Consider the following 14,780-nt stretch of genomic DNA (forward strand, 5'->3'; position numbering starts at 1 on the left):
TAGTGGCTAGGATTTGGCGCTTTTACCACCGCGGCCCGAGTTCAATTCCCGGTCAGGGAAATGAGATTTAGAGTTTGGAATTCCAGATCCAACTTTTAATTCAAGCCAAACTGCAGATGTTTTTAAAGTATTCGACTCAAATTATGACTTCATTTGCATAATTGTGTCCCAGATGGTCTAGTGGCTAGGATTTGGCGCTTTCACCGCCGCGGCCCGGGTTAAATTCCTGGTCAGGGAAATCAGATATAAAGTGTTAAATTCCTGGTCAGGGAATTCAAGCTTTAACTTTTAATTCAAGCCAAACTGCAGATGTTTTTAAAGTATTCGACGTAAACTATGACTTCATTTGCATAATTGTGTCCCTGATGGTCTAGTGGCTAGGATTTGGCGCTTTCACCGCCGCGGCCCGGGTTCAATTTCCGGTCAGGGAAATGAGATTTAGAGTTTGGAATTCCAGATCCAACTTTTAATTCAAGCCAAACTGCAGATGTTTTTAAAGTATTCGACTCAAATTATGACTTCATTAGCATAATCATGTCCCTGATGGTCTAGTGGCTAGGATTCTGCGCTCTCACCGCCGCGGCCCAGGTTCAATTCCCGGTCAGGGAAATCAGATATAAAGTGTTAAATTCCTAGTCGGGGAATTGAAGCTCTAAATTTTAATTCAAGCCAAACTACAGATGTTTTTAAAGCATTCGACTTAAACTATGACACCATTTGCATAAATGTGTCCCAGATGGTCTAGTGGCTAGGATTTGGCGCTTTCACCGCCGCGGCCCTGGTTCCATTTCCGGTCAGGGAAATGAGATTTAGAGTTTGGAATTCCAGATCCAACTTTTAATTCAAGCAAAACTGCAGATGTTTTTAAAGTTTTCGACTTAAACTAAGACTTCATTAGCATAATCATGTCCCTGATCGTCTAGTGGCTAGGATTCGGTGCTCTCACCGCCGCGGCCCGGGTTCCATTCCCGGTCTGGGAAATGAGATTTAGAGTTTGGAATTCCAGATCCAACTTTTAATTCAAGCAAAACTGCAGATGTTTTTAAAGTTTTCGACTTAAACTAAGACTTCATTAGCATATTCATGTCCCTGATGGTCTAGTGGCTAGGATTCGGCGCTCTCACCGCCGCGGCGTGGGTTCCATTCCCGGTCAGGGAAATGAGATTTAGAGTTTGGAATTCCAGATCCAACTTTTAATTCAAGCCAAACTGCAGATGTTTTTAAAGTTTTCGACTCAAATTATGACTTCATTAGCATAATCATGTCCCCGATGGTCTAGTGGCTAGGATTCTGCGCTCTCACCGCCGCGGCCCGGGTTCAATTCCCGGTCAGGGAAATCAGATATAAAGTGTTAAATTCCTAGTCGGGGAACCGAAGCTCTAAATTTTAATTCAAGCCAAACTACAGATGTTTTTAAAGCATTCGACTTAAACTATGACACCATTTGCATAAATGTGTCCCTGATGGTCTAGTGGCTAGGATTTGGCGCTTTTACCACCGCGGCCCGAGTTCAATTCCCGGTCAGGGAAATGAGATTTAGAGTTTGGAATTCCAGATCCAACTTTTAATTCAAGCCAAACTGCAGATGTTTTTAAAGTATTCGACTCAAATTATGACTTCATTTGCATAATTGTGTCCCAGATGGTCTAGTGGCTAGGATTTGGCGCTTTCACCGCCGCGGCCCGGGTTAAATTCCTGGTCAGGGAAATCAGATATAAAGTGTTAAATTCCTGGTCAGGGAATTCAAGCTTTAACTTTTAATTCAAGCCAAACTGCAGATGTTTTTAAAGTATTCGACGTAAACTATGACTTCATTTGCATAATTGTGTCCCTGATGGTCTAGTGGCTAGGATTTGGCGCTTTCACCGCCGCGGCCCGGGTTCAATTTCCGGTCAGGGAAATGAGATTTAGAGTTTGGAATTCCAGATCCAACTTTTAATTCAAGCCAAACTGCAGATGTTTTTAAAGTATTCGACTCAAATTATGACTTCATTTGCATAATTGTGTCCCAGATGGTCTAGTGGCTAGGATTTGGCGCTTTCACCGCCGCGGCCCGGGTTAAATTCCTGGTCAGGGAAATCAGATATAAAGTGTTAAATTCCTGGTCAGGGAATTCAAGCTTTAACTTTTAATTCAAGCCAAACTGCAGATGTTTTTAAAGTATTCGACGTAAACTATGACTTAATTTGCATAATTGTGTCCCTGATGGTCTAGTGGCTAGGATTTGGCGCTTTCACCGCCGCGGCCCGGGTTCAATTTCCGGTCAGGGAAATGAGATTTAGAGTTTGGAATTCCAGATCCAACTTTTAATTCAAGCCAAACTGCAGATGTTTTTAAAGTATTCGACTCAAATTATGACTTCATTAGCATAATCATGTCCCTGATGGTCTAGTGGCTAGGATTCTGCGCTCTCACCGCCGCGGCCCAGGTTCAATTCCCGGTCAGGGAAATCAGATATAAAGTGTTAAATTCCTAGTCGGGGAATTGAAGCTCTAAATTTTAATTCAAGCCAAACTACAGATGTTTTTAAAGCATTCGACTTAAACTATGACACCATTTGCATAAATGTGTCCCAGATGGTCTAGTGGCTAGGATTTGGCGCTTTCACCGCCGCGGCCCTGGTTCTATTTCCGGTCAGGGAAATGAGATTTAGAGTTTGGAATTCCAGATCCAACTTTTAATTCAAGCAAAACTGCAGATGTTTTTAAAGTTTTCGACTTAAACTAAGACTTCATTAGCATAATCATGTCCCTGATCGTCTAGTGGCTAGGATTCGGTGCTCTCACCGCCGCGGCCCGGGTTCCATTCCCGGTCTGGGAAATGAGATTTAGAGTTTGAAATTCCAGATCCAACTTTTAATTCAAGCAAAACTGCAGATGTTTTTAAAGTTTTCGACTTAAACTAAGACTTCATTAGCATATTCATGTCCCTGATGGTCTAGTGGCTAGGATTCGGCGCTCTCACCGCCGCGGTGTGGGTTCCATTCCCGGTCAGGGAAATGAGATTTAGAGTTTGGAATTCCAGATCCAACTTTTAATTCAAGCCAAACTGCAGATGTTTTTAAAGTTTTCGACTCAAATTATGACTTCATTAGCATAATCATGTCCCCGATGGTCTAGTGGCTAGGATTCTGCGCTCTCACCGCCGCGGCCCGGGTTCAATTCCCGGTCAGGGAAATCAGATATAAAGTGTTAAATTCCTAGTCGGGGAACCGAAGCTCTAAATTTTAATTCAAGCCAAACTACAGATGTTTTTAAAGCATTCGACTTAAACTATGACACCATTTGCATGAATGTGTCCCTGATGGTCTAGTGGCTAGGATTTGGCGCTTTTACCACCGCGGCCCGAGTTCAATTCCCGGTCAGGGAAATGAGATTTAGAGTTTGGAATTCCAGATCCAACTTTTAATTCAAGCCAAACTGCAGATGTTTTTAAAGTATTCGACTCAAATTATGACTTCATTTGCATAATTGTGTCCCAGATGGTCTAGTGGCTAGGATTTGGCGCTTTCACCGCCGCGGCCCGGGTTAAATTCCTGGTCAGGGAAATCAGATATAAAGTGTTAAATTCCTGGTCAGGGAATTCAAGCTTTAACTTTTAATTCAAGCCAAACTGCAGATGTTTTTAAAGTATTCGACGTAAACTATGACTTCATTTGCATAATTGTGTCCCTGATGGTCTAGTGGCTAGGATTTGGCGCTTTCACCGCCGCGGCCCGGGTTCAATTTCCGGTCAGGGAAATGAGATTTAGAGTTTGGAATTCCAGATCCAACTTTTAATTCAAGCCAAACTGCAGATGTTTTTAAAGTATTCGACTCAAATTATGACTTCATTAGCATAATTGTGTCCCAGATGGTCTAGTGGCTAGGATTCGGCGCTCTCACAGCCGCGGCCCGGGTTCAATTCCCGGTCAGGGAAATCAGATATAAAGTGGTAAATTCCTGGTCAGGAAATTCCAGCTTTAACTTTTAATTCAAGCCAAACTGCAGATGTTTTTAAATTATTTGACTCAAACTATGACTTCATTTGCATAATTGTGTCCCTGATGGTCTAGTGGCTAGGATTCGGCGCTCTCACCGCCGCGGCCCGGGTTCAATTCCCGGTCAGGGAAATCAGATATAAAATGTTAAATTCCTAGTCAGGGAATTGAAGCTCTAAATTTTAATTCAAGCCAAACTACAGATGTTTTTAAAGCATTCGACATGAACTATGACTTCATTTGCATAATTGTGTCCCTGATGGTCTAGTCGCTAGGATTCGGCGCTCTCACCGCCGCGGCCCGGGTTCAATTCCCGGTCAGGGAAATGAGACTTAGAGTTTGGAATTCCAGATCCAACTTTTAATTCAAGCCAAACTGCAGATGTTTTTAAAGTTTTCGACTTAAACTAAGACTTCATTAGCATAATCATGTCCCTGATGGTCTAGTGGCTAGGATTTGGCGCTTTCACCGCCGCGGCCCGGGTTCAATTCCCGGTCAGGGAAATCATATATAAAGTGTTAAATTCCTGGTCAGGGAATTCAAGCTTTAACTTTTAATTCAAGCCAAACTGCAGATGTTTTTAAAGTATTCGACGTAAACTATGACTTCATTTGCATAATTGTGTCCCTGATGGTCTAGTGGCTAGGATTCGGCGCTCTCACAGCCGCGGCCCGGGTTCAATTCCCGGTCAGGGAAATCAGATATAAAATGTTAAATTCCTAGTCAGGGAATTGAAGCTCTAAATTTTAATTCAAGCCAAACTACAGATGTTTTTAAAGCATTCGACTTAAACTATGACACCATTTGCATAAATGTGTCCCAGATGGTCTAGTGGCTAGGATTTGGCGCTTTCACCGCCGCGGCCCTGGTTCCATTTCCGGTCAGGGAAATGAGATTTAGAGTTTGGAATTCCAGATCCAACTTTTAATTCAAGCAAAACTGCAGATGTTTTTAAAGTTTTCGACTTAAACTAAGACTTCATTAGCATATTCATGTCCCTGATGGTCTAGTGGCTAGGATTCGGCGCTTTCACCGCCGCGGCGTGGGTTCCATTCCCGGTCAGGGAAATGAGATTTAGAGTTTGGAATTCCAGATCCAACTTTTAATTCAAGCCAAACTGCAGATGTTTTTAAAGTTTTCGACTCAAATTATGTCTTCATTAGCATAATTGTGTCCCAGATGGTCTAGTGGCGAGCATTCGGCGCTCTCACCGCTGCGGCCCGGGTTCAATTCCCGGTCAGGGAAATCAGATTTAGAGTTTGGAATTCCAGATCCAACTTTTAATTCAAGCGAAACTGCAGATGTTTTTAAAGTTTTCGACTTAAACTAAGACTTCATTAGCATAATCATGTCCCCGATGGTCTAGTGGCTAGGATTCTGCGCTCTCACCGCCGCGGCCCGGGTTCAATTCCCGGTCAGGGAAATCAGATATAAAGTGTTAAATTCCTAGTCGGGGAACTGAAGCTCTAAATTTTAATTCAAGCCAAACTACAGATGTTTTTAAAGCATTCGACTTAAACTATGACACCATTTGCATGAATGTGTCCCTGATGGTCTAGTGGCTAGGATTTGGCGCTTTTACCACCGCGGCCCGAGTTCAATTCCCGGTCAGGGAAATGAGATTTAGAGTTTGGAATTCCAGATCCAACTTTTAATTCAAGCCAAACTGCAGATGTTTTTAAAGTATTCGACTCAAATTATGACTTCATTTGCATAATTGTGTCCCAGATGGTCTAGTGGCTAGGATTTGGCGCTTTCACCGCCGCGGCCCGGGTTAAATTCCTGGTCAGGGAAATCAGATATAAAGTGTTAAATTCCTGGTCAGGGAATTCAAGCTTTAACTTTTAATTCAAGCCAAACTGCAGATGTTTTTAAAGTATTCGACGTAAACTATGACTTCATTTGCATAATTGTGTCCCTGATGGTCTAGTGGCTAGGATTTGGCGCTTTCACCGCCGCGGCGTGGGTTCCATTCCCGGTCAGGGAAATGAGATTTAGAGTTTGGAATTCCAGATCCAACTTTTAATTCAAGCCAAACTGCAGATGTTTTTAAAGTTTTCGACTCAAATTATGACTTCATTAGCATAATTGTGTCCCAGATGGTCTAGTGGCTAGCATTCGGCGCTCTCACCGCTGCGGCCCGGGTTCAATTCCCGGTCAGGGAAATCAGATTTAGAGTTTGGAATTCCAGATCCAACTTTTAATTCAAGCGAAACTGCAGATGTTTTTAAAGTTTTCGACTTAAACTAAGACTTTATTAGCATAATCATGTCCCCGATGGTCTAGTGGCTAGGATTCTGCGCTCTCACCGCCGCGGCCCGGGTTCAATTCCCGGTCAGGGAAATCAGATATAAAGTGTTAAATTCCTAGTCGGGGAACTGAAGCTCTAAATTTTAATTCAAGCCAAACTACAGATGTTTTTAAAGCATTCGACTTAAACTATGACACCATTTGCATAAATGTGTCCCTGATGGTCTAGTGGCTAGGATTTGGCGCTTTTACCACCGCGGCCCGAGTTCAATTCCCGGTCAGGGAAATGAGATTTAGAGTTTGGAATTCCAGATCCAACTTTTAATTCAAGCCAAACTGCAGATGTTTTTAAAGTATTCGACTCAAATTATGACTTCATTTGCATAATTGTGTCCCAGATGGTCTAGTGGCTAGGATTTGGCGCTTTCACCGCCGCGGCCCGGGTTAAATTCCTGGTCAGGGAAATCAGATATAAAGTGTTAAATTCCTGGTCAGGGAATTCAAGCTTTAACTTTTAATTCAAGCCAAACTGCAGATGTTTTTAAAGTATTCGACGTAAACTATGACTTCATTTGCATAATTGTGTCCCTGATGGTCTAGTGGCTAGGATTTGGCGCTTTCACCGCCGCGGCCCGGGTTCAATTTCCGGTCAGGGAAATGAGATTTAGAGTTTGGAATTCCAGATCCAACTTTTAATTCAAGCCAAACTGCAGATGTTTTTAAAGTATTCGACTCAAATTATGACTTCATTAGCATAATTGCGTCCCAGATGGTCTAGTGGCTAGGATTCGGCGCTCTCACAGCCGCGGCCCGGGTTCAATTCCCGGTCAGGGAAATGAGATTTAGAGTTTGGAATTCCAGATCCAACTTTTAATTCAAGCCAAACTGCAGATGTTTTTAAAGTATTCGACTCAAATTATGACTTCATTAGCATAATTGCGTCCCAGATGGTCTAGTGGCTAGGATTCGGCGCTCTCACAGCCGCGGCCCGGGTTCAATTCCCGGTAAGGGAAATCAGATATAAAGTGGTAAATTCCTGGTCAGGAAATTCCAGCTTTAACTTTTAATTCAAGCCAAACTGCAGATGTTTTTAAATTATTTGACTCAAACTATGACTTCATTTGCATAATTGTGTCCCTGATGGTCTAGTGGCTAGGATTCGGCGCTCTCACCGCCGCGGCCCGGTTGAATTCCCGGTCAGGGAAATCAGATATAAAATGTTAAATTCCTAGTCAGGGAATTGAAGCTCTAAATTTTAATTCAAGCCAAACTACAGATGTTTTTAAAGCATTCGACATGAACTATGACTTCATTTGCATAATTGTGTCCCTGATGGTCTAGTGGCTAGGATTCGGCGCTCTCACCGCCGCGGCCCGGGTTCAATTCCCGGTCAGGGAAATGAGACTTAGAGTTTGGAATTCCAGATCCAACTTTTAATTCAAGCCAAACTGCAGATGTTTTTAAAGTTTTCGACTTAAACTAAGACTTCATTAGCATAATCATGTCCCTGATGGTCTAGTGGCTAGGATTTGGCGCTTTCACCGCCGCGGCCCGGGTTCAATTCCTGGTCAGGGAAATCATATATAAAGTGTTAAATTCCTGGTCAGGGAATTCAAGCCAAACTGCAGATGTATTTAAAGTATTCGACTTAAACTAAGACTTCATTTGCATAATTGTGTCCCTGATGGTCTAGTGGCTAGGATTCGGCGCTCTCACCGCCGCGGCCTGGGTTCAATTCCCGGTTAGAGTTTGGAATTCCAGATCCAACTTTTAATTCAAGCCAAACTGCAGATGTTTTTAAAGTATTCGACTCAAATTATGACTTCATTTGCATAATTGTGTCCCAGATGGTCTAGTGGCTAGGATTTGGCGCTTTCACCGCCGCGGCCCGGGTTCAATTTCCGGTCAGGGAAATGAGATTTAGAGTTTGGAATTCCAGATCCAACTTTTAATTCAAGCAAAACTGCAGATGTTTTTAAAGTTTTCGACTTAAACTAAGACTTCATTAGCATAATCATGTCCCTGATGGTCTAGTGGCTAGGATTTGGCGCTTTCGCCGCCGCGGCCCGGGTTCAATTCCCGGTCAGGGAAATCAGATATAAAGTGTTAAATTCCTGGTCAGGGAATTCCAGCTTTAACTTTTAATTCAAGCCAAACTGCAGATGTTTTTAAAGTTTTCGACTCAAATTATGACTTCATTTGCATAATTGTGTCCCAGATGGTCTAGTGGCTAGGATTTGGCGCTTTCACCGCCGCGGCCCGCGTTCAATTCCCGGTCAGGGAAATCAGATATAAATTGTTAAATTCCTGGTCAGGGAATTCCAGCTTTAACTTTTAATTCAAGCCAAACTGCAGATGTTTTTAAAGCATTCGACTTAAACTAAGACTTCATTAGCATAATCATGTCCCTGATGGTCTAGTGGCTAGGATTCGGCGCTCTCACCGCCGCGGCCCCGGTTCAATTCCTGGTCAGGGAAATCAGATATAAAGTGTTAAATTCCTAGTCGGGGAATTGAAGCTCTAAATTTTAATTCAAGCCAAACTACAGATGTTTTTAAAGCATTCGACTTAAACTATGACTCCATTTGCATAAATGTGTCCCTGATGGTCTAGTGGCTAGGATTTGGCGCTTTCACCGCCGCGGCCCGAGTTCAATTCCCGGTCAGGGAAATGAGATTTAGAGTTTGCAATTCCAGATCCAACTTTTAATACAAGCCAAACTGCAGATGTTTTTAAAGTTTTCGACTTAAACTAAGACTTCATTTGCATAATTGTGTCCCTGATGGTCTAGTGGCTAGGATTCGGCGCTCTCACCGCCGTGGCCCGGGTTCAATTCCCGGTCAGGGAAATCAGATATAAAATGTTAAATTCCTAGTCGGGGAATTGAAGCTCTAAATTTTAATTCAAGCCAAACTGCAGATGTTTTTAAAGCATTCGACATGAACTATGACTTCATTTGCATAATTGTGTCCCTGATGGTCTAGTGACTAGGATTTGGCGCTTTCACCGCTGCGGCCCAGGTTCAATTCCCGGTCAGGGAAATGAGACTTAGAGTTTGGAATTCCAGATCCAACTTTTAATTCAAGCCAAACTGCAGATGTTTTTAAAGTTTTCGACTTAAACTAAGACTTCATTAGCATAATCATGTCCCTGATGGTCTAGTGGCTAGGATTTGGCGCTTTCACCGCCGCGGCCCGGGTTAAATTCCCGGTCACGAAAATGAGATTTAGAGTTTGGAATTCCAGATCCAACTTTTAATTCAAGCCAAACTACAGATGTTTTTAAAGTTTTCGACTTAAACTAAGACTTCATTTGCATAATTGTGTCCCTGATGGTCTAGTGGCTAGCATTTGGCGCTTTCACCGCCGCGGCCCGAGTTCAATTCCCGGTCAGGGAAATGAGATTTAGAGTTTGCAATTCCAGATCCAACTTTTAATACAAGCCAAACTGCAGATGTTTTTAAAGTTTTCGACTCAAATTATGACTTCATTTGCATAATTGTGTCCCAGATGGTCTAGTGGCTAGGATTCGGTGCTCTCACCGCCGCGGCCCGGGTTCAATTCCCGGTCAGGGAAATCAGATATAAAATGTTAAATTCCTAGTCGTGGAATTGAAGCTCTAAATTTTAATTCAAGCCAAACTACAGATGTTTTTAAAGCATTCGACATGAACTATGACTTCATTTGCATAATTGTGTCCCTGATGGTCTAGTGGCTAGGATTCGGCGCTCTCACCGCCGCGGCCCGGGTTCAATTCCCGGTCAGGGAAATCAGATATAAAATGTTAAATTCCTAGTCGGGGAATTGAAGCTCTAAATTTTAATTCAAGCCAAACTACAGATGTTTTTAAAGCATTCGACATGAACTATGACTTCATTTGCATAATTGTGTCCCTGATGGTCTAGTGACTAGGATTTGGCGCTTTCACCGCCGCGGCCCGGGTTAAATTCCCGGTCACGGAAATGAGATTTAGAGTTTGGAATTCCAGATCCAACTTTTGATTCAAGCCAAACTACAGATGTTTTTAAAGTTTTCGACTTAAACTAAGACTTCATTTGCATAATTGTGTCCCTGATGGTCTAGTGGCTAGGATTCGGCGCTCTCACCGCCACGGCCCGGGTTCAATTCCCGGTCAGGGAAATCAGATATAAAATGTTAAATTCCTAGTCGGGGAATTGAAGCTCTAAATTTTAATTCAAGCCAAACTGCAGATGTTTTTAAAGCATTCGACATGAACTATGACTTCATTTGCATAATTGTGTCCCTGATGGTCTAGTGACTAGGATTTGGCGCTTTCACCGCTGCGGCCCAGGTTCAATTCCCGGTCAGGGAAATGAGACTTAGAGTTTGGAATTCCAGATCCAACTTTTAATTCAAGCCAAACTGCAGATGTTTTTAAAGTTTTCGACTTAAACTAAGACTTCATTAGCATAATCATGTCCCTGATGGTCTAGTGGCTAGGATTTGGCGCTTTCACCGCCGCGGCCCGGGTTAAATTCCCGGTCACGAAAATGAGATTTAGAGTTTGGAATTCCAGATCCAACTTTTAATTCAAGCCAAACTACAGATGTTTTTAAAGTTTTCGACTTAAACTAAGACTTCATTTGCATAATTGTGTCCCTGATGGTCTAGTGGCTAGCATTTGGCGCTTTCACCGCCGCGGCCCGAGTTCAATTCCCGGTCAGGGAAATGAGATTTAGAGTTTGCAATTCCAGATCCAACTTTTAATACAAGCCAAACTGCAGATGTTTTTAAAGTTTTCGACTCAAATTATGACTTCATTTGCATAATTGTGTCCCAGATGGTCTAGTGGCTAGGATTCGGTGCTCTCACCGCCGCGGCCCGGGTTCAATTCCCGGTCAGGGAAATCAGATATAAAATGTTAAATTCCTAGTCGTGGAATTGAAGCTCTAAATTTTAATTCAAGCCAAACTACAGATGTTTTTAAAGCATTCGACATGAACTATGACTTCATTTGCATAATTGTGTCCCTGATGGTCTAGTGGCTAGGATTCGGCGCTCTCACCGCCGCGGCCCGGGTTCAATTCCCGGTCAGGGAAATCAGATATAAAATGTTAAATTCCTAGTCGGGGAATTGAAGCTCTAAATTTTAATTCAAGCCAAACTACAGATGTTTTTAAAGCATTCGACATGAACTATGACTTCATTTGCATAATTGTGTCCCTGATGGTCTAGTGACTAGGATTTGGCGCTTTCACCGCCGCGGCCCGGGTTAAATTCCCGGTCACGGAAATGAGATTTAGAGTTTGGAATTCCAGATCCAACTTTTGATTCAAGCCAAACTACAGATGTTTTTAAAGTTTTCGACTTAAACTAAGACTTCATTTGCATAATTGTGTCCCTGATGGTCTAGTGGCTAGGATTCGGCGCTCTCACCGCCACGGCCCGGGTTCAATTCCCGGTCAGGGAAATCAGATATAAAATGTTAAATTCCTAGTCGGGGAATTGAAGCTCTAAATTTTAATTCAAGCCAAACTGCAGATGTTTTTAAAGCATTCGACATGAACTATGACTTCATTTGCATAATTGTGTCCCTGATGGTCTAGTGACTAGGATTTGGCGCTTTCACCGCTGCGGCCCAGGTTCAATTCCCGGTCAGGGAAATGAGACTTAGAGTTTGGAATTCCAGATCCAACTTTTAATTCAAGCCAAACTGCAGATGTTTTTAAAGTTTTCGACTTAAACTAAGACTTCATTAGCATAATCATGTCCCTGATGGTCTAGTGGCTAGGATTTGGCGCTTTCACCGCCGCGGCCCGGGTTAAATTCCCGGTCACGAAAATGAGATTTAGAGTTTGGAATTCCAGATCCAACTTTTGATTCAAGCCAAACTACAGATGTTTTTAAAGTTTTCGACTTAAACTAAGACTTAATTTGCATAATTGTGTCCCTGATGGTCTAGTGGCTAGGATTCGGCGCTCTCACTGCTGCGGCCCGGGTTCAATTCCCGGTCAGGAAAATCATATATAAAGTGTTAAATTCCTGGTCAGGGAATTCAAGCTTTAACTTTTAATTCAAGCCAAACTGCAGATGTTTTTAAAGTTTTCGACGTAAACTATGACTTCATTTGCATAATTGTGTCCCTGATGGTCTAGTGGCTAGGATTTGGCGCTTTCACCGCCGCGGCCCGGGTTCAATTCCCGGTCAGGGAAATGAGATTTAGAGTTTGGAATTCCAGATCCAACTTTTAATTCAAGCCAAACTGCAGATGTTTTTAAAGTATTCGACTCAAATTATGACTTCATTTGCATAATTGTGTCCCAGATGGTCTAGTGGCTAGGATTTGGCGCTTTCACCGCCGCGGCCCGGGTTCAATTTCCGGTCAGGGAAATGAGATTTAGAGTTTGGAATTCCAGATCCAACTTTTAATTCAAGCAAAACTGCAGATGTTTTTAAAGTTTTCGACTTAAATTAATACTTCATTAGCATAATCATGTCCCTGATGGTCTAGTGGCTAGGATTCGGCGCTCTCCCCGCCGCGGCCCGGGTTCAATTCCCGGTCAGGGAAATCAGATATAAAGTGGTAAATTCCTGGTCAGGAAATTCCGGCTTTAACTTTTAATTCAAGCCAAACTGCAGATGTTTTTAAATTATTTGACTCAAACTATGACTTCATTTGCATAATTGTGTCCCTGATGGTCTAGTGGCTAGGATTCGGCGCTCTCACCGCCGCGGCCCGGGTTCAATTCCCGGTCAGGGAAATCAGATATAAAATGTTAAATTCCTAGTCGGGGAATTGAAGCTCTAAATTTTAATTCAAGCCAAACTGCAGATGTTTTTAAAGCATTCGACATGAACTATGACTTAATTTGCATAATTGTGTCCCTGATGGTCTAGTGACTAGGATTTGGCGCTTTCACCGCTGCGGCCCAGGTTCAATTCCCGGTCAGGGAAATGAGACTTAGAGTTTGGAATTCCAGATCCAACTTTTAATTCAAGCCAAACTGCAGATGTTTTTAAAGTTTTCGACTTAAACTAAGACTTCATTAGCATAATCATGTCCCTGATGGTCTAGTGGCTAGGATTTGGCGTTTTCACCGCCGCGGCCCGGGTTAAATTCCCGGTCACGAAAATGAGATTTAGAGTTTGGAATTCCAGATCCAACTTTTGATTCAAGCCAAACTACAGATGTTTTTAAATTATTTGACTCAAACTATGACTTCATTTGCATAATTGTGTCCCTGATGGTCTAGTGGTTAGGATTCGGCGCTCTCACCGCCGCGGCCCGGGTTCAATTCCCGGTCAGGGAAATCAGATATAAAATGTTAAATTCCTAGTCGGGGAATTGAAGCTCTAAATTTTAATTCAAGCCAAACTGCAGATGTTTTTAAAGCATTCGACATGAACTATGACTTCATTTGCATAATTGTGTCCCTGATGGTCTAGTGACTAGGATTTGGCGCTTTCACCGCTGCGGCCCAGGTTCAATTCCCGGTCAGGGAAATGAGACTTAGAGTTTGGAATTCCAGATCCAACTTTTAATTCAAGCCAAACTGCAGATGTTTTTAAAGTTTTCGACTTAAACTAAGACTTCATTAGCATAATCATGTCCCTGATGGTCTAGTGGCTAGGATTTGGCGCTTTCACCGCCGCGGCCCGGGTTAAATTCCCGGTCACGAAAATGAGATTTAGAGTTTGGAATTCCAGATCCAACTTTTGATTCAAGCCAAACTACAGATGTTTTTAAAGTTTTCGACTTAAACTAAGACTTCATTTGCATAATTGTGTCACTGATGGTCTAGTGGCTAGGATTCGGCGCTCTCACCGCTGCGGCCCGGGTTCAATTCCCGGTCAGGGAAATCATATATAAAGTGTTAAATTCCTGGTCAGGGAATTCAAGCTTTAACTTTTAATTCAAGCCAAACTGCAGATGTTTTTAAAGTATTCGACGTAAACTATGACTTCATTTGCATAATTGTGTCCCTGATGGTCTAGTGGCTAGGATTTGGCGCTTTCACCGCCGCGGCCAGGGCTCAATTCCCGGTCAGGGAAATGAGATTTAGAGTTTGGAATTCCAGATCCAACTTTTAATTCAAGCCAAACTGCAGATGTTTTTAAAGTATTCGACTCAAATTATGACTTCATTTGCATAATTGTGTCCCAGATGGTCTAGTGGCTAGGATTTGGCGCTTTCACCGCCGCGGGCCGGGTTCAATTTCCGGTCAGGGAAATGAGATTTAGAGTTTGGAATTCCAGATCCAACTTTTAATTCAAGCAAAACTGCAGATGTTTTTAAAGTTTTCGACTTAAATTAATACTTCATTAGCATAATCATGTCCCTGATGGTCTAGTGGCTAGGATTCGGCGCTCTCACCGCCGCGGCCAGGGTTCAATTCCCGGTCAGGGAAATCAGACATAAAGTGTTAAATTCCTAGTTGGGGAATTGAAGCTCTAAATTTTAATTCAAGCCAAACTACAGATGTTTTTAAAGCATTCGACTTAAACTATGACTCCATTTGCATAATTGTGTCCCTGATGGTCTAGTGGCTAGGATTTGGTGCTTTCACGGCCGCGGCCCGAGTTCAATTCCC

At 42.7% G+C, this 14,780-nt stretch overlaps 17 non-coding genes across 17 annotated transcripts; all 17 read left to right on the forward strand.

The window, feature by feature from the left end:
- The first annotated feature begins 359 nt into the window (after positions 1 to 359).
- On the forward strand, positions 360 to 431 carry trnae-uuc (transfer RNA glutamic acid (anticodon UUC)). Its single transcript has one exon. It is a non-coding gene; the product is annotated as a tRNA-Glu (tRNA).
- A 1,397-nt stretch (positions 432 to 1,828) lies between these two features.
- Positions 1,829 to 1,900, forward strand: trnae-uuc (transfer RNA glutamic acid (anticodon UUC)). Its single transcript has one exon. It is a non-coding gene; the product is annotated as a tRNA-Glu (tRNA).
- A 299-nt stretch (positions 1,901 to 2,199) lies between these two features.
- Positions 2,200 to 2,271, forward strand: trnae-uuc (transfer RNA glutamic acid (anticodon UUC)). The gene has a single exon. It is a non-coding gene; the product is annotated as a tRNA-Glu (tRNA).
- Positions 2,272 to 3,668: 1,397 nt separating this feature from the next.
- trnae-uuc (transfer RNA glutamic acid (anticodon UUC)) lies at positions 3,669 to 3,740 on the forward strand. Its single transcript has one exon. It is a non-coding gene; the product is annotated as a tRNA-Glu (tRNA).
- Positions 3,741 to 4,039: 299 nt separating this feature from the next.
- On the forward strand, positions 4,040 to 4,111 carry trnae-cuc (transfer RNA glutamic acid (anticodon CUC)). Its single transcript has one exon. It is a non-coding gene; the product is annotated as a tRNA-Glu (tRNA).
- Positions 4,112 to 4,410: 299 nt separating this feature from the next.
- On the forward strand, positions 4,411 to 4,482 carry trnae-uuc (transfer RNA glutamic acid (anticodon UUC)). The gene has a single exon. It is a non-coding gene; the product is annotated as a tRNA-Glu (tRNA).
- A 2,332-nt stretch (positions 4,483 to 6,814) lies between these two features.
- trnae-uuc (transfer RNA glutamic acid (anticodon UUC)) lies at positions 6,815 to 6,886 on the forward strand. The gene has a single exon. It is a non-coding gene; the product is annotated as a tRNA-Glu (tRNA).
- Positions 6,887 to 7,555: 669 nt separating this feature from the next.
- trnae-cuc (transfer RNA glutamic acid (anticodon CUC)) lies at positions 7,556 to 7,627 on the forward strand. The gene has a single exon. It is a non-coding gene; the product is annotated as a tRNA-Glu (tRNA).
- A 106-nt stretch (positions 7,628 to 7,733) lies between these two features.
- trnae-uuc (transfer RNA glutamic acid (anticodon UUC)) lies at positions 7,734 to 7,805 on the forward strand. Its single transcript has one exon. It is a non-coding gene; the product is annotated as a tRNA-Glu (tRNA).
- A 443-nt stretch (positions 7,806 to 8,248) lies between these two features.
- On the forward strand, positions 8,249 to 8,320 carry trnae-uuc (transfer RNA glutamic acid (anticodon UUC)). Its single transcript has one exon. It is a non-coding gene; the product is annotated as a tRNA-Glu (tRNA).
- A 507-nt stretch (positions 8,321 to 8,827) lies between these two features.
- Positions 8,828 to 8,899, forward strand: trnae-uuc (transfer RNA glutamic acid (anticodon UUC)). The gene has a single exon. It is a non-coding gene; the product is annotated as a tRNA-Glu (tRNA).
- Positions 8,900 to 9,005: 106 nt separating this feature from the next.
- Positions 9,006 to 9,077, forward strand: trnae-cuc (transfer RNA glutamic acid (anticodon CUC)). Its single transcript has one exon. It is a non-coding gene; the product is annotated as a tRNA-Glu (tRNA).
- An 848-nt stretch (positions 9,078 to 9,925) lies between these two features.
- trnae-cuc (transfer RNA glutamic acid (anticodon CUC)) lies at positions 9,926 to 9,997 on the forward strand. The gene has a single exon. It is a non-coding gene; the product is annotated as a tRNA-Glu (tRNA).
- Positions 9,998 to 11,216: 1,219 nt separating this feature from the next.
- Positions 11,217 to 11,288, forward strand: trnae-cuc (transfer RNA glutamic acid (anticodon CUC)). Its single transcript has one exon. It is a non-coding gene; the product is annotated as a tRNA-Glu (tRNA).
- Positions 11,289 to 12,329: 1,041 nt separating this feature from the next.
- On the forward strand, positions 12,330 to 12,401 carry trnae-uuc (transfer RNA glutamic acid (anticodon UUC)). Its single transcript has one exon. It is a non-coding gene; the product is annotated as a tRNA-Glu (tRNA).
- A 477-nt stretch (positions 12,402 to 12,878) lies between these two features.
- On the forward strand, positions 12,879 to 12,950 carry trnae-cuc (transfer RNA glutamic acid (anticodon CUC)). The gene has a single exon. It is a non-coding gene; the product is annotated as a tRNA-Glu (tRNA).
- A 477-nt stretch (positions 12,951 to 13,427) lies between these two features.
- trnae-cuc (transfer RNA glutamic acid (anticodon CUC)) lies at positions 13,428 to 13,499 on the forward strand. The gene has a single exon. It is a non-coding gene; the product is annotated as a tRNA-Glu (tRNA).
- The last annotated feature ends 1,281 nt before the right edge of the window (positions 13,500 to 14,780 follow it).

Source organism: Gasterosteus aculeatus, chromosome 12 (assembly GCF_964276395.1).
Source record: "Gasterosteus aculeatus chromosome 12, fGasAcu3.hap1.1, whole genome shotgun sequence".
In the NCBI taxonomy this organism is placed as follows: domain Eukaryota; kingdom Metazoa; phylum Chordata; class Actinopteri; order Perciformes; family Gasterosteidae; genus Gasterosteus; species Gasterosteus aculeatus.